Genomic DNA, 26,591 nt, shown 5'->3' with positions numbered 1-26,591 from the left:
AGGTACAGTGGGACCTTCCCTCCACCGTCACCTCGGTAGAATCCTAAAGATAATGGCCACTAAGGTTACCAACCGCAACAAATGCACCTGGGGGAACAGTCTAAACTCAGACAGCACGCAAGGGCAGAGTAGCAAGCTCAATCCCCTTGCCGGCTCCTTGACAATAATCCAAGGTTTACCGACAAGTGACCCCTGGCTCCTCGACAATGGTTAATCCGAGGTTTACCGTTTGTAATACGTGCGTGTCTGGCGTCGTTCCCAACGAGGGGGGAATGATCCCCTCACTGGTTCGGACACGAGCTCGTGCTTCTCCTTTAAGAGGAGCTTTCCCAGAGTACAAGTGAGACAATTGGATTTATTCTATCACAAGATAAGCTACTTGTTTGGTTTTGTTGTCTTGGAGAGTTAATTACTCACCTACTCCAAGACACTAGCCTGATCTAAATTGGTGTTTCAGAGCCCTAGTAAATAAAAGTTACTATTTCAATTTTACTTTAAGCGTTACTTTTATGGTTTTTCTTTAAAGTCACAAGGTAGTGGAAGTGAAACCAATGGTGTGTAGACTCGACTCCAACCACTACAAAGATGCACCTAAGATGATTTACGCTACTTTGCTTTTTCAATGAAATTCTTAACTAAGAGAGTTGAGAGAATGCAAATTTTAGAGAAAACAACTTCCTTAGAAAAGACAATCAAAGAAACAATTCTCTTTTGCTTTTCAAGCACACAAACATGACCACTCTCTACTTGCACGAAAAACTCTTTTTCTTTCAAAACTTTCAAAGCTACTTGAAACAAAACTTTTCAAAGGAGATGTTTTTGTATTTTCTCTTTTTAATAAAGCATATAAATCTATCTTAACAAAAAAAACAATCTCAAAAAACTATAAAATCTATGAAAACTTGACTCACAAGAAAATCAAAAGAGAGATTATTCTAAGCAAACCTAACAAGGCAAAAGCTCACAAAGATGATTCTAGGTTGTTTTACTTTATCAAAATCAAATCAAGGACCAGCTAATGCAGAATCAAAAGACTAGTCAAAACAAAACTCAAATCTTTTTGTTCTTTTTGTAAAATGGAATTCAAGACTTAAACGACAAGCACTTCGAAATTGGCCCAAGAGACAACTCAATGGTAAGTTGCTCTCACAGGTAGACTTTATGACAGGTCTGACTTCTTAGAATGCTGACAAAACCAGAGAGATCTAAGGCATGACAACTCCTACCGCCAAAGTCACTACAAGACCTACTCAAAATCAAACCCTAGGGCTTACACTTCGATGAAATCCACTAAAACACTCAATGCTATCGAAACAAGTTCAGGTAAAGATTCTTGGCAAGGGACTAATGAATCTGGGCAGAAAAAACTAAGAAAAAACAAAATCTAAGAGCAAAAAGTGTAAAAAATGGAATTTTCTCAAATTTTGGCAGGGGACGCAGGCAACCCGTTAGCACAGGTGCGGGCCCGCTCTGTGCACACAGCAAAAGTGCGTCCAGGGACGCACTGTGCAGCACTCAGAGGGTGCGTCCTACTGAAAAACTCAAGAAAAACCAAAATAAAACTAATCCTAAGCTAACCCACCCAGAGACAGAATCACAGAGCCAAAACCAGAAAAATAAACCAATTTTCTCAAAGCAAAGTTCACACAAAGGAAAAGACTTTTCTCATCAATGGAATCCCCAGTGGAGTCGCCAATTTGTCACACGGAATCAGTCAAAAGTGCGGACACAACCGACCTTCCTAGAAGTCTAAGACATTCTAATGACAAACAAGACAAACTAGAACTATCCTTCTCTAAACATGCATTATGATATGAGAAATCAAGTGTTTCGTTCTTACCTTTGTCCAAACGCTGTTGTAGAAGTCCAAGCTTTGTTGATCTGGATGAGCTCCTCCTTTTCTCCAAAACCTGCAATCACCAACAGTCAAACAATTAAATAGCACCTGATTATAACATAAAACAAAGCATATTCAACATATAGACCAAGGAGTACATGAAATAACCCATAAACAACAAGTTATTGAGAAGAATGGACCAATTTGCATTAAAGGTAATCAAAAGGAACCATTACAACCTGAGCCTTGGTGTTGTGCAAGCTCCTTCCAGGGTCCACAAGAGTCTTCCTCTACTTTGACAAAGCTCACCCACTTCCAAATAGAACAAGCAAAGATGGCAATCTCTCCTCACAAGCTTCTAAATGGGAGTCCTAATTCTTGCAGCATTTACCCTTAGAAATGTATAGCTTTCAACCTCCCTCCTTCTGGCCCAATGCATGTATTTATAGTGCTCAAGAGGAAGTTAATCAGGTCCACCATCAATGGGATAGTCCCCTCTTTGGATGGGATCACTCCCTTATTGATGGGATAAGTTCCTCTTTGGTAGGGGTGCATGAACCATCTGGAGGCGCTCAATACACGTCGAACAACCTTCTAGAATGCTCTAGAAATGACCACAAGTAAGTTTTTGAAGATAAAACTTGCGCATTTTAACCTTTTCAGAGGGACGCACCTGCCCCTTTAGATACAGAGCATCCTTGGACGCAGAAATCATGAACATTAGGTGCGTACCCGCAGGCAAGGTTGAGAGAACCTGCGTACCCAGAGATAAACACATTTATAAAGACTTTCTCTCTTTCTTGGAGTTTGACATGGATAGCAGAGTTATAAGACTTGCTTAAGAGGGTAGTATGACTGTTGATAGAGCCATACCAACTGTAAATAGCCATGGTGACATTTTTTGGTGTAACAGGTCTTTCGATGGCCAGATGGTGGAAATTGGAGACTTAAAGCTCACGGTCACTGAAACAACAGTAGCAGCTGCGACAGGCTTACCCCAGGAAGGTGAGCGATGGTTTAAAAACAAAAGCGTGGATGAGCAGGCATGGAGAATTATGCTACGTAACCCAGGTATGGACGTTACTGTGTTTACAAAAGGAATTCCTGTTCATGCATTAAAGGAAGAATGGGCGAGCTTGCTGTTAATTATCCAAAAGTTTATCACTTGCGAAGGATGCTTTGGATCAATGTACATGTACCATGCTAGGTTATTGATGAACTTCTTAGAGAGTCAAACTCTTAATTTGCCTTATTTCTTACTGCTGAGTTTGAAAAAGATGAGTACCACAGTCCAAAAGCACATAGGAAATGTAGAACCTCATCTATATCATCATGGACTTGTAAGGATTCTCATTGAAGACCAACTGAAGAAAAACAAAGATACCTGGGAACAATTCTTAGTAAGAAATTACTTCCAAGAGCCATCTGAGGCACCTGAAAGTAGTACACCAAAGACACCGAGAAGGAGTAGGAGAAAAGAAAAGAGTGCCATAGTCCAAGACTCTCCTATTACCAAAACACAAGAAGTTGGTCAAAAAGAAAAGGAGAACAGAACTAAAGACAAGAAACAGAGAAAATTGAAAGGCAAAAGAAACATAGAAGAATTCTACCAATCACCTGAGCCATCTATAGAGGAAGGCTATCAAACATTGTCTGAGAGACTAATGCATCTTCAAAAACAGGCTGCTACAGCAAAGAAAAAGGAAAAAGGAAAACAAAGCATAGGAGAAGGGAGTACTAGCCCACCGTATTTAAGAAGAAGCAATAGGCTTAGAGGAAGGGGGAGTAAAACACAAGTAAAATGGCCCCACTTCATTGGCTTGGGTGGAGAAACACCCGAGAAACCTCCAGCTGGACGTAGTCCACCTCGTCCTTAGCCAAGTATTGAAACTAGTCCTCCACATGTTGATGAAAGCCCTTCTCGGCCAGAGTTAGAAAGCACTCCTCCACCTCCACAAGACTTTGAAATTAGTCCAAGAAAAACACCCGAAATAGATCCAAGTCAACAAGAGGTGTATGACTACCTTGAATCTTTAGAAAAGACAGCTACAGGCTCGAGTACCACTCTGCCCCACATGACACCAGATGCACAAGTCCAATCCTTAAAGCAAGAAGTGTTTGAATTAGAGGTTCTAAATAGGCATAATAAGCAAGAAAATGAAGCACTTAAGGAGCAGAGCAAAGTGGATAAAATTATTCATGATAATACTATGCTTCATTTGGGACTATGGCAAAAGAAGAACAAGAAACTAAAGAAAAAGTGCAGAAAGTTGAGCAGAGAATTGATCAATCTAAAATTCAGATGTCTAATAAGGAAACCCAGGATGGTGGTAGCACCAAGAAAGAGGAAAAGAGGACTAGATGTCCTAGCAGAGGCTTCAGAACATATGGATTAAAGGGGAATGACTAAAATTTTGGTTGCATGAGGACATGCAACACCTTCACAGTGGGGGTATGTTGAGTCCCAAACTTGCATATTCCCTATACACCTTTTCAGCCTTCTTTTCCATTTACTTGACCCACCAAGCTGTCAAATCATTGCATATTAGTTTAAAAAGAGCTTATAAAATGGTTTCCTAACTATGTTTGTGACTGCTGTTTGATTTAGATTTTTGTTCAATCAACTGCGGAAACTTGTCACTTTCTGCGGCCAGCTCAAGTTTCCGCAGCCATTTTGTTGAAGACTATGTTACAGTTGTCCAATGGAGAATCTGCCCACATGGGCAAGCTGCAAATGATATGTACATGGAGCATGTCCCCTTGGTTCAGCCGAATCACTCACAAACAGCCATGGTCAAGGATGGTCAAAGGAGTGGTCAAACCAAGAGTTTTGCGGTGGCACGACTCTGTTTTGCCCACGTGAAGTTTTGTGTGGCAAGTTCCTCAATATCCGGAGGTGTGCTAACACCTGTGGATCAATCTGTGAACCAAATCAAATAGCCACCACTCCATAGATTTATTTGTCACGGCTACCATACTGCTAGATCTCAGGACATGGGGATTTACGTGTCTGTTTGGCAGCGTAGAATTTAGGAATCAGTTATAGCATCTTCAGTTATAAAGAACGCGTTATCATACGCTTGATAGTTAGCTTTTACATGTAATCTTGATTTTTTTTATGAGCCACTGTGCCGTGCTCTATCTTTATGTTTTTACTGCACTTTAATATATGAGAAGACAACGTTCTTAAGTTCAATTTGTGACTGAGTATTGATTGGCCAAGGTTGCAGAGGGCCCCTGTACACCAAGGTTCTGTATCTACTGTATAGTTTCTCACTTTCTTTCATTATGTCACTTCTTTCATAATCGTTTGCTTGTATAGTATTCATGTTAACTACTGTCCATATTTTCTTTTATGCTTTCTTATGATTGTTAGCTGATCAGTGTCTTTCTTTTAGGTTCTTGTAGGCAGCCCGGGCAATTTAGATAGTTTTAATGACTAATGACATGAGATCATCTGTCCTTTCTGCTGATTTATCTTCTGAGTTTTAATTCCAACATTGTCGTTTCTTGCAGTTCTGCTTTTCTTATTTACTTTTATGCAATTTAGATATCATATTACTCATTTGTTTATGATTTCCTTCCTATAGCCAAGCGACTCAAATAGTGAGGAATCAGAATATTACTTGATGTAGTATGATTTAGTTTACTTTCCTGCAAGTTAGTTATTAAATTACTTATGTCATTTTCAGGGATTGAGGTATGAATGAGTAGTTTAATCTTAGTTTCATTTTATGCAATTTCATTTCCTGCAATTTAGATATTAGATTACTCAATTTGTTTATGATTACCTCCTATAGCCAGAGCGAGTCGAAAGGTGAGGGGTCAGACTATGAGTTGAAGTAGTGTGGTTTAGTTTTCCTTGCTTACAGTCTTTGAATTGCTTTGAGTTCAGTTTTTATTTTATTTTTACACAACAGTAAGGATACTGGGCTTCATTGTCACTAGTTCACTGTTTTGGTACATTTTTATTTTTCTTTTGGGAATTGATTCCATCACAACAAGTTTTGCAGCCTTTTTGAGAACTTTAAAGTTTGGAAAATCATTGTAGAAATCACCGTTTCCATCCATACTTGACTTTCAATTTTGTCATCTCACATTAGGGAATCAACAGAAGATAAACCCAAAAACAAACCAAAAACTCAAAAACGACAAAGAACTAAGAAATCTGTTATCTTGCATATACAGTGCACTTCACTTCAGCAGTTTATGACTCTTGGATTGACATTTTAAATAGTAATTTAGGACACACTAAATTGACCAAACATGGACCTCAAACCAAAAGAACCAACCAGGGAATACCGAGGGTAAACCACCTCACCCTCATCAATAGAAACCAGGATTTACTGTAATCCATCATAGATCACTAGGCCAACACAATACACATATCATAATAGGCTTTACCATGATCACTAGGCCAAAAAAGTATGGATTCCACTGGATTTATCCACCTACACCATGAGGAATTTTCCTGTCTCCTAGTCTCTCAAGCTTTACTACAATCAAAACCTAGATCACTGGGCCCTAAAATGAGACCCACTCTCCAGACTTTACCGCATATACCAAACCCTAGATTACTAGGCCTAATAGAGAGCAAAACACCTCTTGGATTTACCATATATCATGCCATTCACTAGCAAGGATTCCTAGGCCCACCGAGGCAACACAATCATGGATTTGCCACAACCCATAGTTTGTCTCAGGGGTCACTAGGCTAGTGGCTTTACCATGATCAATAGTCTGGTTTAAGGACCACCAGGCCATGTGCTTTATCATTCGGAGATCCACCTCACTCAGCTTCACATCCATCTGACAATCTAGCTCAACCAAAGCATGATAACCCCATCACACCATGGTTATCCAGAAATAGCAAGGCTAGGCTGAAAACATGGTTACACCTAGAAAAACCCATGTCATAACATCAAAAGAACTACATTCAATACCATGAATGCCAAATCTAGCAAGGAAAATACACATGCAAATTGATACCTACAAAGAATACTATTGTACCTTCTTGATCCTGCCTTTCCCTTCTTTCTCTTTGCTTCCTCTTTCCTTCTTTTCCTTTCTTGCTCTAATTCCAATGTGCTCCAAGAAAAATCTAAGTGTAAAAGAGTGAGAAAGAGAGAGATAATAATGAGAGAGCTCCAAAACTAAACTAAAAAAAGGTTACCAATTGATCCGCATAAGCCTCTATTTTCTTCATTTCAGGATTTTCCTTCATTTTCCTCCTCACATGCAACTTGTGACCTTTCACATCCTTTTTCTCCTGATTTATATTATTTTCATAAATAAATGTGCCAAAAATTCCGTTTTGCCTTTCCAAAGCCTTAGCCATTGCCTTTGCCAATTTCCTTAGCAATAAATACCCAAATGAACACCCCCCTAGGGTGTCTTGCCCAACATTCAACTTGGAATAAGTGTCCCATCAACCGTGGTTATTATTTTTTCCTTTATTAACTTTTATTACATGGAATTTTCACTAGGGTTGTTACAATTCATATGTTCTGCGACTAGGTCCTATGGGTCTTTAAGCATCACATCAAGAGCTTACACCTTCCATTCTTCAACAATGACATAGAGAACATGAAAAAGGACTTACTATATTCATAATTGTAAGTAAGTTTTTTCTGTTTCTCCACTACCAGCAAGCTTATTTAGTACCTTGACAGAGTCACTCAAGAAATCACAAGCATTTATTCACTCCCAACAAGCCTATTAAGTACCCCGACGAAGTTGCTTGCCTCACCTCTCTACGTAGTAATCCTTTATCTTCTTTCACCCTTTATTTTATATGATGCACATTGGCATTTCGTATGGGTTTATTTTGTTATGATGGAAGAGGGATTTTGACGTATCTACGAGAAAGAGAGGTTATTTCTTGTTTGACAGAAATGAAAGATATTCTGAGTTAGGTGTGTCACCATCCCATATTTCTAGATCACGTCTTTGACCAACAATTTGGCAATGGAACAACAATATGAACTATTTAAACCAAACTAGAAATAAACATCAGGTTAGAGATATTAATCTTATAAACTTATTAGAGTTCCTCACCAGTATCCAATCATATTTTCCTTGTTAATGTAGTAGAGTAATGTATAAACATAAGGGACCAAGTTTTAATGATGACATCTACAAGTAGTTGTCTCTTGAAGTGACCACATCAACCACTTAAGACCATTAGATGGGATCTCAGTATTCCAGACCAGGCTAGTGAATTATATAAAGGGGGATAATAGACACTCTTCATGGATCATTTATGTATAAAATTATAAATGGCATGCAAAGAAAAAAACTCAAATGAGAAACACAATGCAGAATGCAAGAGGATGAATGTTGGATGTAATGCGATGTAAACTAGAGACAGATGCAACTCAAAGATAAAATAATGGTAAAATCAAAATAAGAAAAAAAAATGTATGATATGCAATGCAATGAAAGAAGGTGACTCGAATGAAACTAAGAGGTATGGAATTCCAATGAAAACAATGAAGGAAAGTACAACTAATTTTGTTAAAAAAAAGCACCACAACTAAACTTAAACCCTAATCTAATTTAGAAAATAGGTCGGGATCATGTGAAATTAAACTTCCAATGAAGCCAGATGAGTTGTTCCAGAGCTGCAAGCATAAAGATATAAAGGATTAATACTCCAATAAAAGAATGTGTGAATGTAAGAGTATTTATCTATATAACGTACACAAGAGATTGAAGGTCATGCCTACTAGTAGGTGAGTGTGTCATAAATTCTTTCTCTAACCAATCTATAATTTACCTTAATGGACAAGATGATGAACATACAAACCCTGCAATCATCTTGCGAATCTGCATTCATCCACATTCTCATTTGTAACAAAAACCAAGTAATATTGAAACCTCTTGTTAGTAATAGAGTTCAGTAGATACGAATATTCCAACCAATCAATGATTCAATCATGATATTGAAAATAACTAGCTTGAAAAGATTGAAATTCTTGTGAAGACGAGATTTCAATCAACACGTTCACATCATGGAGAGAATATTGTGAGGAAAACCTAACCTAATTTTGTTCAAAAATGTTATCAAGGTGTTGATGGTGTTGGACTTGCCAACATGTCAAGGGGACCTCCCTGGTAAGAAGTCCCAATTAGACCTCAGACCATTTGGTGTAGGAGTCCCAGTAGTGGGTCATAAGGAAATGCCTTGACCGTGATGTCATGCAGAGGCAAGTAAGATAACTCTGTCAGTAGTAAGGTTGTGATGGATGCAATGAGTCAAGGAATGAGTATGAGAGGTTCCAGCACTTCAAAGAGGGGGGAAGGTGAAGGTGAGTTCCAGGTTGAAAGGGATCAGTCCCAACTCTGCTAGGAACACACCACACAAAGAACATGCACAACTTCTGGCAGAGCTATTGATATGGATGCGACAGTCCCAACATACAAGGTAAGATAACACAAACAATACTCGCAGATTAGTCTAAGACGAGTGTGATGGTCGATGTAACAAGGTTCATAGAAAGGTCTGTCTGGTGTCTAGCACAACATTTGACATGGACGGTGACAACATTAACAACATAAACAACACATTAATAATAAGATTCATAAAATTTCATGTGAATCAGTTCATACACAAGTACGTAAGTTAAACAACATATATCATTAAGGCAACCAGAGTAGTCCAACTACAATAACAACATATGCATGAAAATGTGATGGCTTTTATTATATAAAGAAGTGTAAGTCACAATCATACAATACACCATGTAAACCTACTAGCCCCATCAATGGAACATTATAGCCACATTTTCCTGCTCCTCCAAAGAGATGTACTAGCTTCATGTAGTGGAGAAGCCAAGGCGTGTTACAATACTATCCAAGCCTTCTTCAAGATAGTCTTAGTAGAAGCTTGGCTGACCAAAAGCCTATACAATGAGTTATGAGGGACTATTTATAGCAAAGGGTTTGGTGACCCTTCACATTCCCCTTTGTGATAGTTCAACAACCCTCATGACCCTTCACCTACTCTATGACTATTACATCCAACTATTGACACTTGACATGACTCCACATTACAATGCACATGTACTCATGTGAGACAACATGGCTTGAGGAATAATTCCAAGACATCACTGACACTCGGTCCACTGTGGTGAGACCAACTCTTTGACATGCTTGTGATGGTGAAGTTGGTGAGCTGATTCCAAGCTTGGTCGTCCATGATGATGTGCATGCAACTCATGGTAAAATCTTGTTGAAGCGAACTCTTGCATCCATTGCAACCGATGCATTGGTTCAATCCCTTCATCCAACTCGTCTACTAACATGTGCATGGTATTCTTGGGTATGGTTGAAACGACAACACACTGATGCATAGTGTCGGAGTTGATCTTCAAGTGTGTGTTGGTGGTCATGCGCATCAACTTGTCGAAGTACATGTTCAGCACCAATTGGACTTGCTTCTTGTCTTCGCCTTGGTGTGTGTGTTGAATGGGTTGGATTGCATGCGTGTGCACAATGACATGTATGCTGTTGAATCCCTTGCATGTGATCAACAAAACTTCTCACCATGTTTCTTTTGTTTCAACTGTTGGGATGGATCCTTAAATCGTATTGGTGCAATTTCATCTGTGAGTGCATGTTGTGCCCATTGTTGTTCATGTTCATGCTACCACTCATTGGTTTGTCTATGTAGCTACATGTTCTTCCTAAGTTGATGCTTTGGTACATGCAACTCCTTCTTTGTTCCATCTTCTGCCTTCGTGTGATATTCATGTTGCGTTGTCACTTCATAGCCTAAGTCTCCAAAGTTTCTTTCATTATCAGTGGATTTGCTTGATCTTGCAACTTTGACCGGCCTCTATGTTGTCAACAACCTTCCTCTTGTATTCACTGCATTTGCTTCATTTGATGCATTCACCACATTCGGTATGTTGCCTTCAAATGTTGTTCATGATGCTATTGCTTGATGTCCTTGTACAAGAAAAACTTGTTGTCTTCGTGAGTAGGTAAGCCCATGGACACTTGATCGACTGCATCCTCAAGCATGCTCTGAATCGTGTCTTCATCTTTGCTCTCTTGGAAACCATTATACCTATACTGTTGAGAGGAAAATGAACAATTGTGATACCTAAAGACATGGCAACACTCATAACAAGAGATTTTTCAGTGGCAAATCAAAATGAACATGAGAACTGACTTGCAACATACCTGGGTGATTGATCATGAAGGCTGCATAATTTCGGCCAGGAGGTTGGGAGACCGACTGCCAAGACTACACAACGCATAGTCCGGGTTACTGGGAGACTTAATGACTGCTAGAACTACACAATCCATAGTCCAGTTGGGCAGTTAGCTACTGGGATTACGCAATGAGCAATTCCAGCTAGGAAAGACTGTTAGCCCAGGGATAGATTTGTACAAAATTTTGGGCCCAGTAGCCACTAACCTCTAGAAATGTGCAACTAAGTCTAAGAGGCCAGTGTTGGACCATAATGCACAAATCTAGAGAGGAAGGTGAGCCTTCCTTCTACAGATTGTGCAATGCAACCTTGGTGAAGGTAGAGACCGGGCCAAAGTTGGCCCAACTCACCGATGAGCAAGTGAAAGCAAGTAAGTTGATAAAATACATGGAGACACTAAGTGATAGCAGAAGTGATAAATAGTGCATGAAAACAATGAATGGAGGATTGAGAAAATAGATCAACATGCATGTGGGTGAGGTCATTTTCCGGTTGGGCGAACATCTGTGCAAAATAGTTTCATGCATGTGACAGCTGTGAGATAGCAACAGAAATTGAAACAGAGCTAGGATAAGCTAGAATATATGTAAATGACAGCAGGTGTTCAAATAAATCAAGAAAACAAGACTCGCACAAGCGAATACACAAAATGTGATAGAAGTTGAGCACAAGGCATGGGAAGTGAGCTTACCCCAAAAGAGCTGAGTTGAATGTGCCAACTGCTCCTAGATGTGATGTGGGATGTCAGAGCTACAAGGTTAATGTGAGGAAAGAGATCTGCAGTGTCTAGTTGATGAGTTTTGATAACATCGAGGTTATGGCACACCTGCCACAAATCTAGGGGAAGCGACACTTGGAGGGAGGTTTCTAAAGTATTCCTTGCATGTAACCTCCAACTGCTAAACATATATCCCTAAAACAAGGGATTCCTTTGCATGCTGCCTTGAGAGAAGCAGCCTATGCATGCAAGTCTGTTTTTCTTGTTCCTGGACGGAACCGGTCAACTCAGCTAGACATTTAAGCAACTGCTCAATTGTTGGAGAAAAATGCACATTTCTAACTGTAAGCTAGGCTGACTGCCCAAGTGTATTGCGCAATTTCTAGGCCCAGTAGCTGACTGCTTCCAAGATTTGCACAAATCCTGGGCTGAACTACCTGTTGATGGGAAACGTTGTGCAATTCATGCTAGGAGGGTTGGTTGGTAGGATTGCATAATCCTGGAGCCCAGCAGGCTGTCAAAAGGAATTGCACAATTCCTGGAGGGAAGGATGGTTTTCCCTCCATGAATGCATAAATTTCACTGGAAATCTGCTCAACCTACAATTGGACCAAGTCCGAGTGAGCAGTCTATGAGGGGAAAAGGTCAAACTATGATCGACTGCCTACCATTGAGCAAGAAAGACATTAAATATTGAGGAATTGATGAAGCAAGGAAACCTGCTATGAAGGTCAGTACGGAGGCTCAAAAACAAGCTAAGGAAAAAGATTTGAGGGTGGTTATGGCCGCTACAACACTTGGCAAAACACTGGTAGAACTCCAACTCTCTCAATGAACCTTATTCGTGAAAAGCAAGTCTAACACCTCGAGAAGTATTGTTCAACTCTCAGTTCATCTTTGATTCACATTAGCTTGATTGTAAGATGTAGCATCTGCTAGACTCTTGGTCGATTGACACACATTCGAAGCCAAGGCAACACAGTTGTTCCAATTGGGGTGGAGGGGTATATAAGTGCACAAGCAATATAGTCATCAGAGTCTAAGTTTCATCTCTTGTGTTACACCACTGCCAGCAGGCCTGGACAATACCCCAGTGGAGTCACATAGGAACACAAGCATGGCTCTGCTACCTGCAAGCCTAGTCAGTACCCCAGTGGAGTTACTTACATCACCTCTCTGCATAGGAAGCATTTCTCTTCTTTCACCTTATACATTTTTCATTTCGAATTTTTTGACTTTTCATTTTTCTCATTTTCTCTATGCATAGCACTTATTCATTTCAGAGGTGGAAGAGGGATCCCAACTTATTGAGAGCAAAGGAGGTTGTTCTAGCAGAGAAGTAGTTTATTATATCTCTGACGTACCTATTATGGTTTTCCCCCTCACCTTACGCTACATGACTGAGCTGACAAGGGTTAACCCAAAAATAATTGACTAGAGAAGGTGACACTAATTAGTGCACAAGCGTTGTGTTTACACCAAGGTTCACTTTGAAGAGTACGTATTTTCCTTCGACGTATCATGGACTAAGAGTAACAAGTTCATCATACAGAGGCAAGATGATGGATAACCAAGTAGCGATAGCTATACAAACCCTCTTGTCCTTTACCCAGATCATTTCATGAGTCACACACAGTTTCATGCAAACTAACCTGTGAACGAATGAAACAAACAACAAATCAAAGCTAGAGTAGAAGTAAAAGTGAAAGCAGAACAAGTAATAAAACAAGCAAGCACACAAAAAAGTAAGCAAAGTATGTAAGCAAACACTACTCCTACTCCTATACTAATAGTGTATGGGCCTGATCACGTGAAATGATACTTCCAATGTAGCCATCAGCGCATTAGTAGACCCATGTGGGTGAAGGCTTGGTCTACAAGTAACCCAATTGTGAGGACCAACATACAAGAAAGATATGGCAGTAAAGACAGCCACACTTCGTGTTTCAAAGTGCCCACGGGACTTAAGTGAGTGCATGTGCATGACGGACAATCTGTGGACTTATCATGGTGTTGTGTGACACTACGTGAAACTTTGAAGCAAAAACACACTCTTGACTGAGACATGCAAGAAAATGAAAGAAACAAAGATACCTTGTGTCGTGCATGAGTGATTGCAATGTAAGACTCCTCGAATGCATGAGCAATGGGATCATGTAGTTCGAGTGGAGGAAGTGTGATCTATGTGAGAGATGGATCTTCAATACATATAGATGAGTGATGAGGAGCCTTGGGTGATTGAATAGTTTCATGATCAGAAGTGAAACTAACCCCAAGAGAGCAAGGACCTAACATAACCATCAGCTCAAGTTGAAGTGCCTCAACAGTCTTGGGTGTCTCAACTTCATCATCAGGTATATCATCATAAATGGTGGCTTCGAAAGATCAACTATGATAGATTCATGATCATGATAAAAAATGGAAGAAAATGGATCATGACTGCCACGATTAGAAAAATAAATGAATTCTTTGGCATCCTCATTATCAAATAAATCAAACAGAGGGGTAGATGAAAAGTGAACAAACTCATCCTTTGTGTTTCCGGAAAAGACAGATGAAGGAAAAAGCAGATCTTCAATGAATAAATTATCCTCTTCATTGTCAAATGATGTACTAGCATATGGTGAGTCCTGTGAGCGATCAACAATGGGTGCATCCGTAGATGAAGACACACAAACAAAATCATGGATGGTAGGTTCACCAAAGAAGCTAGGAAGGAACAGATGGGGCTCAGATGGAAGGGAGTCATCCTTCGTCAAGTGTTAATGTTCAAGCTCCCACTCATCCTCTCCATGAATGATAGCACATGTTGGTTGTGCAACACCAACTCCATCAGTGGGTTGTTCCTCATTCACAACAAGTGAAGAGTCCGAAATGGACGAACACAAGACAACATCATCTGGAGGAACTCTTGGGTGTGAAGATGGAGGTCGAAGAAAAGAATGCATATGGGAACTCAAAGGACTAACAACCAACTCTGCGTGAAAATTAAGTGGAGTGATGTTGGGAGTGTGTGAAGGATGAACAAATGTGTGAACATGATCCTCAACATCATTAGGCGATGGTAGAAGTGTTGAATGAGAGGGAGGCAAATAGTCCATTGAGACAGTGCCTGCCCCCACATGGGATTGCACAGTTCCATCAACGAAGAAGGTTGAGCGAGGCTTGACATCAAGCTTTCTATTGGGACAGGCAGATTTCTTAAGGCAATACTCAAACTGGTCCCAAAGATAAGAAAACTTCATCTAGCTCTTTGGAGCTTGAAATTGTAAGTCATGGAAGCGCTACCAAAAATCAATAATGGATTCAAGCAGATCCCTCAATTGTTGTAAAAATGTTCTAGATGGTCTAGATCAAAATTATGGAACGTGTCTTCAATAAGATCACAAAATTGCTCACATGAGTGCACGGTGTCACCCAGTAGGCTGAGCACCCAATGAAATGGGGACTCGTGAAGTGTGAATGCAAGCAGCAGACCGACCTATTCGTCAGTAAACTCATCTTCCTCATAAATCATGGAAAGGAAGTTATGTAAGTGCTCAGGCCAGGCCACTTCGCCTTCACCATCATACGTGTGAGTGGACAACAGATTGAAAATATTCCCCGAGATGGAGACATCTTCACAATTTGAAAAACACCTCGGGGGAACAAGAATTCAAGATTTCATAAAAGATGAAAAGGTCCAAAACTGGATGAGAGGACACTGCTTGTCATCAGGCCCTCCTTCTAGCGCCAGAAATGTTAATGGTGCTAAACTTGCCAACATGTCAAGGGGATATCCTCAGTAAGAAGTCCCAATTAGACCTCAGACTATTTGGTGTAGGATTCCCAACAGTGGGTCATAAGGTAATGTCTTGACCACGATGTCGCATAGAGGCGAGTAAGATAACTTTGTCAGTAGAAAGGGTGTGACTGATGCAGTAAGTCAAGGAATGAGTATGAGAGGTTCCAACACTTCAAAGGGGGAGGAAGGTGAAGGTGAGTTCTAGGTTGAAAAGGATCAGTCCCAACTTTGCTAGGAACACACCACACAAAGGACACGCACAACTTCTAATAGAGCAGTCGACACAGATGCGATAGTGCCAACATACAAGGTAAGATAACATGAAAAAAACTCATGGATTAGTCCAAGACGAGTGTGACGGTTGATGTAACAAGGTTCAAAGAAAGGTCTATTTGGTGTCTGACAGAGCAATCGACATGGATGGTGACAACATTAACAACATATGCAACACATTAACAAAAATATTCATATAATTGCATGTGAATTAGTTCATACACAAGTACATAAGTTAAACAACATATATCATTAAGGCAACAGAATTAGTCCAACTACAATAACAACATATGCATGAAAATGTGATGCCTTTTATTATATAAATAAGTGTAAGTCACAATCATACAATACACCATGTAAACCTGCTAGCCCCATCAGTGGAATGTTACAACCACATCCACCTGCTCCTCCAAAGAGATGTACTAGCTCCATGCAATGGAGAAGCCAAGGCACGTTACAATACTATCCAAGCGTTCTTCAAGATAGTGTTAGTAGAAGCTTAGCTAAAAAAAAGCCTATACAATGAGTTATGAGGGACTATTTATAGCAAAGGGTGGGCTGACCCTTGAAATTCCCCTCTGTGACAGTTCAACTACCTTCATGACTCTTCACCTACTCTATGTCTGTTACATCCAACTGTTGACACTCGATGTAGACTTGACATGATTCAACATTACAATGCACATGTACTCATGTCAGACAACATGGCTTGAGAAAGACTTGCAAGACGTCACTGACACTCGGTCTGCTGTGGTGAGGCCAACTCTTTGACATGCTTGTGATGGTGAAGCTAGTGAGTTGATGCTAAGCTTGGTCATTTGTGATTATGTGCATGCACCTCATGGTGACATCTTGCTGCAGTAAACTCTTTCCTCTATTGCAAATGGTGCACTAGTTTGGCCCTTTCATCCAACTCATTTGCTAACATGCGCATGGTATTCTTGGGTATGGTTTAACCAAAAACACACTAATGCATAATGTTCCTGTTGATCTTCAAGTGTGTGTTGGTGGTCATGCGCATCAACTTGCTGAAGTACATGTTCAACCCTAGTTGGACTTGCTTCTTGTCTTCTCCTTAGTGATTGTGTTGAATGGGTTTGATTGCATGTGCATGCACAATGACATGCATGCTGCTAAATCCATTGCATGTGATCAACAACACTGCTCACCATGTTTTCTCTATGTCAGCTGTCGGGATGGATCCTTAACTTGTACTGGTGTAGTTTCATCTGTGAGTGCATGTTGCACCCACTGTTGTTCATGTTCCTGCTGCAACTCATTTGTCTGACTATGCAACTTCATGTTCTTCATGAGTTGCTACTTCGGCACATTCAACTCCTTGTTTGTTCCATGTTCTGCCTTCGTGCGATCTTTATGTCACGTCGTCACTTCATAGCCTAAGTCTCCAAATTTTCTTTCATTATCAGTGGATTTGCTTGATCTTGCAACTTTTCCCCACCTTTATGTTGTCAACAAGCTTCCTCTTGTATCTACTATGTTCACTTCATTTGATGCGTTCGCTGCATTCAAAATGCTACTTGTTAAGGTCCTATAATAATAGGATTCATAATTTTGAATTGGCTATGGTTAGTCTTGTAATATTGTATATACTTTTTCTTTCTACAAAATGTTTTCGCATATTAAAAATAAAAAATGTAAAGAGGGTAAGTCCTAAAAGAATAATCAAAGGACTAAAAGAGTGAAAAAGATCAAAAAAGTATAAGATATGAACCCCAAAAAAAGAGATCAAAATAGATTGTGAAAGTGTGCAAATGAAAATGCCACTCCTTTTTTACTTTCCTTTGCAAAATAATATTGTGTGAATCTTGTTAAAAATTCCACAAATCAATGATGGTCACAGTAGTTTAAACTTGATTCATTCATGCATTAAATTTCATGTTAATAGATAAAGAATAAAGATCTAGCCAAACTATTTAATCTTGGCGTATCAGTAGTTAGGTAGAGAATAATAATGATCTCATCAATTTAATCTAAGCCATTGGAAGTTATAATGTTAGAATTAGATAGTTTGTTTATCAACGAAAAAAATGAAGGGTCAGCAAGCTCAGATGCACCCAATGAATGAAGAGAAAATGCTAGGGTAAATAAAGAGTAGGTAGAAGGAGTTTTGCAAATGCACAAGGTTGCTAGCTCAAATTCACCTTCATCATACTTAATCCTATGTTTCATGTGTAGGAGGAATTATTAAAGGCAAAGGTCAATTCACTAAAGCTTATTCCCTAATTTCCCCTCATTTCACTAAACCCCTTTATTAATTTCCCTTCATTTTCCCCTTCATTATTTTTCATTTTCAAAAGAGGTATTTTCCCTTGTAAGAATATCCCCTCCCCTTCATTCCACTTTCCCCATTATTTCATTCCATTTCCCCTTCCCAAAACCCCTTACCCTAGTGTGAAACCCATTCCCATCACAAATAATACCCCCCCTTTTATTAATTTCCCTTTTTCCCCTAAAAACCCACTAAAACCCCTTTATCCCAAGTTTCAAAGGTTAAATACATTGGGCCCCATTAAAAACCCTCCCCAATACCCTTTAAACTTAACCCTTATGTTATTTTTATAACCCATAGCCCTATTGTATATAATTAACCCCCCATTTTTATAATTCCTTGATACCTTATTAACCCATCTCATATGTCAAAATCCCATAATTACTTTCTAATTAATTACATTTCATTGTAATTAAACCTGAACCCACTCCCCAACTCCACCCTCACAACTCTGTCGTGCGATAGCCCTCCGATCTCCCACATCCAGATTTGACAGCCCATATCCATATTGCACACTCCCATCATCCGACACTTAAAATCCCAAAGCACGCGAGATTCACGGTTTTGGTCGATCACTGTTTTGCTATGTGGTAGCACCATGTTGTATCATGTTCTCTCGAAAAATACTGCCCTCCACCCAAAAGCGGTGCGATATGGCATAAAACCACCTCCCTGCATAAAAGCAAATGACTCACTATTCATTCATTAATCCCGTGCCAAGTTTTAATCGTTGTTAGTTAAAAGCCGAAAAAGCCCCCTTTTCACTCTTTTCACTGATTTTTCATTGCAAACACCTCTGTCAACCAATTCCGACACCCAAAAACCCTGTTCAATCATTTTCCACCCATTTACAACCTGAAGACCCTGCAGATTCCAAATTGAAGCAAAACACAAACAATTCAAGCTTCAAAAACCTCTGTTGCTACCATACAACCCTAATTGCACACCAAATCTCCATTATCTAGGTATTCTTGAAAGAACCAGAATGACCCTTTGTTTAAAGCTTTTCACAGTCATTAATGAAATGTTAAGTGATTAAATTAATGAAAAGACCCCACCAAACTAGATTAAACCCACTATGCATCCAAAGGCCCCTTTTTTGCAGATTATATTCCCCCTTCCTACTATTCCCGAGCCCCTAAGCTTACTCCTAAGCCATAGAAAGAATAATTCAATATAATAAACCAAAATATGGATTTCCAAAGCATTTTGAGTGAAAATCCCCTGCAAACCCCTCACCTGGGCATTGACCACCTCCCATTGGCAGACAGATATTTCCAAATGAAAGGCACACCTACCTCTAGCCACCTATTAAAGCTCCACTGCTGGAGTAAAGATAAATTCCTGAACCAAAATGAAGACATTCATCTATGGGAATAAAAGTTTCCCAAATACTTGTTCCCAAAGGTATACCTGTTCCCAGAAATCATCCACTTCTGCCAAGCTTGCTATATCCCAAGTCAAAGAGCCATAGTCTCTCCTAACCAACATATTTTACTTACAATCACTGCTAAGTCCATAAATCAAATGTTGCAGATCTAGCCAAGCCCAAATGAGACCCCATTTTCCATTGAAGCCTTATTTGAACTTTACATCAAGCTGGACCTTCCAAGAGGGCTGAAATCTTTCAGACTTTCATCCTAGAGGAGTCTCATACTCCTATAGATAGTCCTCCATACTTTACCACCATTTTCTCTGAAAAGGCCAGACAAATTGTAACCATGATGTCTTATATCCTTGGGTATACTATCGATGAATTTGTAGATGAGCCTATACTTGCTTTCCTTTCTATTTTTTGCCTAGGCAAGCCTCCAGCAGCAGTCTTCAATTTTGCCCAGTTCATGGTAGACAGAATCCATGATCAATTGATCAGGTTTCCAAATGAAATAGTCTTTAAATACTCTTTAGTGTTGTTCCACATGTTTTTATATTTTTATTCAGATAGGTTTCCAGTCAATATCCAGAAGCTGGATACTAAGGGCCATCCTAGATCAGTTATCTTTTGGACACCCTTAATCCAAAAGTATTCCACTATTTTCAGTTACAAAGAGTTCATTGGTTCCTTTGTGCATCTAATTGTAAATATTCTAACCAGTAGCAATAAACTTAGGATGAGTGATGAGATAAAAAGAATTTTTCAATTATCTAAGAATAGTAGAGCAGGAGAATGGTATCTATATTAGGACCACACAAAAATTAGGATATATGGATGCTAGCTCACTCCCTACAAGCTACCTAGATATCTCCTGATGAAAATATTTAGATTAGAGTATTTCAGTTAGATCATAAACTCAGATGAGGTCAATTTTCTGTCAGCTAGGAAGAAAACACAGTTCAAAATAAAAAACCAACTGGACCCTTTTATTTGTAATAATAGGGAAGCTGGACAAGAAGCAGATAAGATTTTACAAAAAATGAAGTTTAGCAGCAGTTTTATGTGGCAGTATGGCCCTAATGGAGTCATAAACAAGTTAAGGCTCAAGTTCAAATTAAGCCCTTTTATGTGTGAGTCCAGGCCAGACATTGAAAGATATGCCAGCCAGTCAGAGTGGTTGGAAAATACCTTATTATATGTGGGTAAGTAGATAGATACTGGTTCCTTTATGCAAGTTACAACCCTACAGGAATAGATGGGTATTATTCTACAGACTTTGGCCATGTAGGACAGAAATGTAAAAAGAACCAGGGAATATGGTTCTAGCTCTAAAATGGGTACTATAGATGACAGGTTTGAAATCATGTACAAGAAGAAGCCCAAGCTTAATCATGTAAACGAGCAAGAGGAGACCATTGACACAATCGAAATCATTGATACTAACACAGTGGTTAAAAATAATATAGCTCCAACAGTTTCAGAGGAAACTCATCAACCTTCCACCTCAAATACTCAAATTCTTGAAAAACAACTTAGTATTGAAGTCTCTTCATCGAGTAAACCAGTGAATAAAGAGAAAGAGATAAAAGAGAAGTACAAATAAATCAAGTTGAGGAATGAGGCATTGAAGGTTGAAACATATGCCCAGTACTTCAAATAAACACCTGGCAATCAGAATAGATTAATGTCAGCCTTTGACATTAAAACTGGTAAAATGCAAATGACCTTTTTGTAGCCTACAATTTAGCAGCCTAGATCGTCAATAGACTACAAGAAGACAGAGATAAATTTCTGGCCAGGGATGTTCACCTATTGATCAAATTGAATTCCATAAGCAGGCAGGTGAAATGATATACTCAATAATGACCAACAAGGCCATGAGTGTTCAGAAGCTTCAAAACTATCTAGACAACATCACAACATAGTTTAAGCTAGATAAAGCATCATCATAGGCAAAAGATAACAGAATCAAGTCATTAGAAGACTTGGTAATTGAAATTATATATAATCCAAATGATATCAAAGATGCATAAAAACTAATAAAGAAGAAAAATAAGGATATTTTTTCTTTAAAGAAGCAACTGAGGTTACCCTCTTCTAAACATCCACAGACCAAGGAGGTCCTAGAAAGCAAAACCTAGAAAGGTGAGATGATGGACCTCATTCTCCAACTAAATTCTCAATTAAAAGAAATGGAGAAGGAATTGAACAAGTTAATACAGCTGAAACAAGCGAGCCTTGAGAAAGCCACTGCCATTTCTATTCCTACAATTACTACAACAGTTCCTTCAACATTGGAACTTCATTGGCCCCAACAGCTCCACTAGCTACAACACTTCCAGCTGCAACAACAACTACATCAGCAACATGTTCAACAATAATAGCAGCTCATCCAAGTGATGAAGCAAGTAAACTAGTCAAAGCCATGGAGAACACGTCCATTCAGACCACTGAAATAAATAGACTTAAAGAATAGATAAAAAGTATAGATGATGAGAAGAAACTAGCTCAAATCATGCATAACAATGAAGTATAGAAGTCAAACAGGTTGACTGAGAGGATAAAGAACTTAGAAAAGGAATTAGCATTGAAGGAGCCACTTGCCCAAGCAAAAGAGCAACTATGGGCCCATATCATTGACTCTGTCAATGATATTTGACCATCTATACAAGTTATCTTTGAACAAAATGATCTAGTCAAAGAGGCTGGTGAAGCAATTCAGAGGGTTAAGGCCGAACTTGGAAATATGCCACAGGAAGCCTCAAGAATAATCTAATTCCTTAACTCAAAGAATAAATATGAATTGCAGGAAATTGGCATAGTTGACAGAACTAGCACTATACTAGAGGTGAAAAAGGTAATCACCAAGAGGAACTTAATGATGTAGCTTGAGGAAAAATGCCAAACTATGGAGCTAGCTATAGGCAGGTTCATGGTCAGATTTGATGTTTTAAGGCAGAAAGGTTTGCCTAATCCATTGGTAGTAAATGACAGGTTAATGCCACATGAAGACTATGATAAAAGAATCAGAGAAGTGGCAAAGGAGAAATCCAATAGTTCCTCTATGAAATGGAGCCCTACAGGAAAGGTTCCTTACCAGACTTTTGAGAACCTCTTTTACCTCCAGCATGAGGTAAAACATCTTTTTGTAAACAAGCGCACCTTTGAAAAATACACAGAAGCTAATGAAGTCTACAGAAGAATGGTAAATATTAAATTACCAGATACAGAGACTTGGGAAAAATTAAATGATTTACTGTGAAAATGCAAGGTAAATAGTGGATACAGAGCAGTGAAAGAAAAGCAGCATATCAGCTAAGTCAAAGAGTATCAGATGAAAGAGTATCAGTCAAAAGGAAAAATAAAAGAACAGTCATCGTGGAAGACAAAAAACCAAAGAGAGAAAGCAGCGTAATATCAAAGAAGATCCAGGAGCAAACAATAAAAGAGGGACAACTTGCATCAGTTACATATCCATCTCTATCTTCTTGCATGAAGATATTTCTGTTTCCTTGAATAGTTCCTAAATCAGTTTAGGATATTTTGTAATAATTTTTTGTATAAATACTTCATAATTCGAAGTATAGAGGTGTGGATAGCTAAAAATTTCTATAGTTGTATTGATATGAAACCTAAGGGTTCATTGTATTAGTTTTCAAGTTAGCAGATTGGGCTAAGTAATAAAGGCATTGCATTATAGGATTCATGTGCTAGGCCACTTAAGTGAATTATTTTCTGTTTGTCAAATTGTTATCTTCTTAAGTGTTTCACATACTTGCATGTTATCTAAATTGAATGAAATAATTGGAATATTATTACAGAATTTGTTTAAGTACACTCTGTCTTGAAAAATTATTCATTTTCATGTTTTCTTCTGATATCCAGAGTAGGGAATCCTTCATTTCTCCCTAGTTTCAATTGACTTCTATCATTTCCCTCATTATCTGGTTTGAGGAATTCTTAGCTCCTCCTTGACCCCGATTGAAAACCACTTCACCATCCAGCCTAAAATATCTGAATTTACTCAGCTACCTTGCCCTGTGAACACTATCTTTAAAACCTGATTCAGTCCTGTTTTCTTGACACTTGACCCCATAACCCAATGGTAAAGGACATCCCTCTATCCATCTAAGTCATTAATTCCACCACCAAATCAAATTCAAAACACAATCAAGCTTAAATAACTAGCCTAAAATCAATTAACTCAACAGAGTTAAATCATAAAGAGAGAGCCCTCTCTCAGCATTAGGAAGGCTAGATCGTGATCTCAAAAGTAGGTTTGTGAACCTTACCTCTAATATTTCTTTTCAAACAAGATAACAAACATAGGGAAATTTTAGATTGATAACATAGTGACAACCATACTGGGGAAAGTCCTCAATCTAATAAACCCTAAAGGAAATATTAAAATCTATTCTCTTCGTCTTAAGGTCATTTTAGGGTTGTTAAAAATTTTCAATAAAAAAATAAAAAAATTAAAATTCTAGCTTCCAAAAGAACACACTATAACAGGGCACATCCAGATCCAAACCCTGCTTTAATAGTTGATGATCCTGACAAAATTTTAAGAAACCAAAAAAGGTAGAAAGCCAAGGAAGTAATAGTCAGTTAGTTAAAGCAAATTCGCTTCCTAAACACTATCATGTTTAGAGGATATTCAATCTGATTTATTATTTAAGCTTTCTTTGTTTTGTACCAAATCTGAAAATTCAATTCATGATACTGTAATAGACCCCAATTTGATTCAATTTATTGAATCAAATAAGGCTCCTATACATCCTGATTTAGATCAACATGTTTTGGGTAATTTTGACAAGCTATAACCTTTAACCTCAACTTTGATAAGGCATATAGATGAATCCTATCTTCAACAATTAGTTGAATTAGCTGCCCTAACTGTTGCTACCCCTGAAATTTATACGAAGTCTTCAAAAACTGTAAATACAACTTCATTTACTACCACATCACCTATAATATCTACTACAGTTCATTCCCCAAAACCATTCATACCTCAACTTCCTTTCCAAACAAACATCTCAAGTTCATCTAGTTCATCTATAGCCATCTGAAGTTCTTCTTCAAGCACCACTACTTTACCCCCCATTCAAACCAAAGCCTTAGCCATGGCAAACATATATGCACCTTTGGTCTTACTAGCTCAACTACATACCATGCCCCAAGACTACCAAAGTAAAATCTTTCTGTTTGATGCTACTGGTGAGTACACTGCCCAACAACATGTGAATAAAATGACTGATTATTTTGATTTACATGAGATTGATGAGTCTGATGTGAAAATGAGATTATTTGCTGAAACACTAACAGGAGATGTCAAAAAATGGTTTAAAGGTCTACCTACTAATCATATTTTTGATTTAGCTGCTTTCCATATATTGTTTATCAATAGATGGGAAAGAAAGGAAAAGCCTTTGCAAATATTGTATGAATATGAAAACATTAGAAGAGCTCCTAATGAATCTGTTCAGGACTATTGTACTAGGTTCAACAGTATCTATAATGCAATCCCTACAAATATCCAACCTCCACCAGGCTTGGCACTAATCAAATTTCCTGATGGTTTTGACACTAATATGTCTTACCAATTGAGAGAAAGAAACCCTAAAACATTAGAACAAATGCAAAGTATTGTTGTTAGTGTAGAAGCCAATTTATTAGCTAAGAGAGCAGGGATGAGAAATGAAAAAAAGAGTTACCATTAAAGAGGAACCATCCACTTCAGATGGTAAGATAGATAGTTTAGCTAAAAGTGTAGAAAGGATAATGGATAGATTAGAAAATATGGAAAAAAATCTCAGTGGGAAAATCAACAAGGACCCCCAATTAGAAACCAAAACTTTAGGAAAAATCCTGATACTCGAAAAACAAGAGATGTTATACCTAATCAACAGGTTAGACCACCTTTCCAGGAAAATTATGCTAAAGGTTTACAAAACCATGAAGAAGAGGAGGACACCCAGATAAACCTATTAGGGATTAAAAACAAAGATGTTGTTTTTCCTACTCAGGAAGAATAGGAATTGTATATGTTACAACAATTACAAGTAGAATATGGAGAGTCCTTTGACTACAAACAAGGCTATGAATCTACTATCTATGAAGTTCACAAACAATATAGCCTTAGAAGCAAAAAGAATACAGAAGTTCCCACTAAGAAATCGGTCCGAACCCAAACTAAAAAAATAGCAGAAGATCTTGTGACCAAAAGTTCTACAAATTCTCCCTAGAGGAACTCAGGAGACTTCCAGCCCAAAAATTGTAGACATAACTTCAACTGAAACTCAAATTTCAACTATTACTCAAACTATTCCAAATAAGAAAATTCAAAACAAAACTGCTAGTACACAAACTGAGTTACCAAGTGCTGATAAAGAAGATAAAAGTACACAGACCATAATTTCTAAGGAAGATCTCATACAATCAGGAAAAACTCAATTGCCATTCAACATTAACACTGAGATAGCCAAATTGAAAATATCAGTTCCTTTGATAGAGTTAGTGAAAAATGAATCATACAAAGTACAAATCACTGAAACACTAAACATAGCTAAAGGTGAAGATGTTGTAAACCTTAATCATGATCAACTTGAGTTATTATTTTGTCTAGAAGTAAATGGAAAACATCAACAAGGGGGTATCCCTCCATTCTACATTAGCTTAAATGTTCATGATAAAATCTTACATAATGCTATGTTAGATTCAAGGGCATCCCATAACCTAATGCCTAAAGCAATCATGGAAAGATTAAATTTAGATATCACTAGACCCTACAAGGACCTGTTTTCCTTTGATTCTAGCCAAGTCAAATACCTTGGCTTGATTAAAGATTTGTGTGTAACTCTAGTCCAGTGCCCAACAAAGAGTATTATTATGGACATAGTAGTTGTTGATATCCCACCCAATTATGGAATGGTATTATCTTGCTCATGGGGATAAAAATTGTAGGGATCTCTACAGTTAGACATTTCATATGCTACCATCTTTGTATTTGGTCGGCAAAGAAATATTTACAGAGAAACCTTGATTAAATACATGGTAAGTAGTTCATAAAAACCATAGAATTACCCTATATACT

The sequence above is a fragment of the Pinus tabuliformis genome, chromosome X (genome assembly GCF_031772625.1).
Source record: "Pinus tabuliformis cultivar Carrire ecotype Pingquan chromosome X, CPIR1, whole genome shotgun sequence".
Classification (NCBI taxonomy): domain Eukaryota; kingdom Viridiplantae; phylum Streptophyta; class Pinopsida; order Pinales; family Pinaceae; genus Pinus; species Pinus tabuliformis.
Note: the sequence above shows the minus strand (reverse complement) of the source record.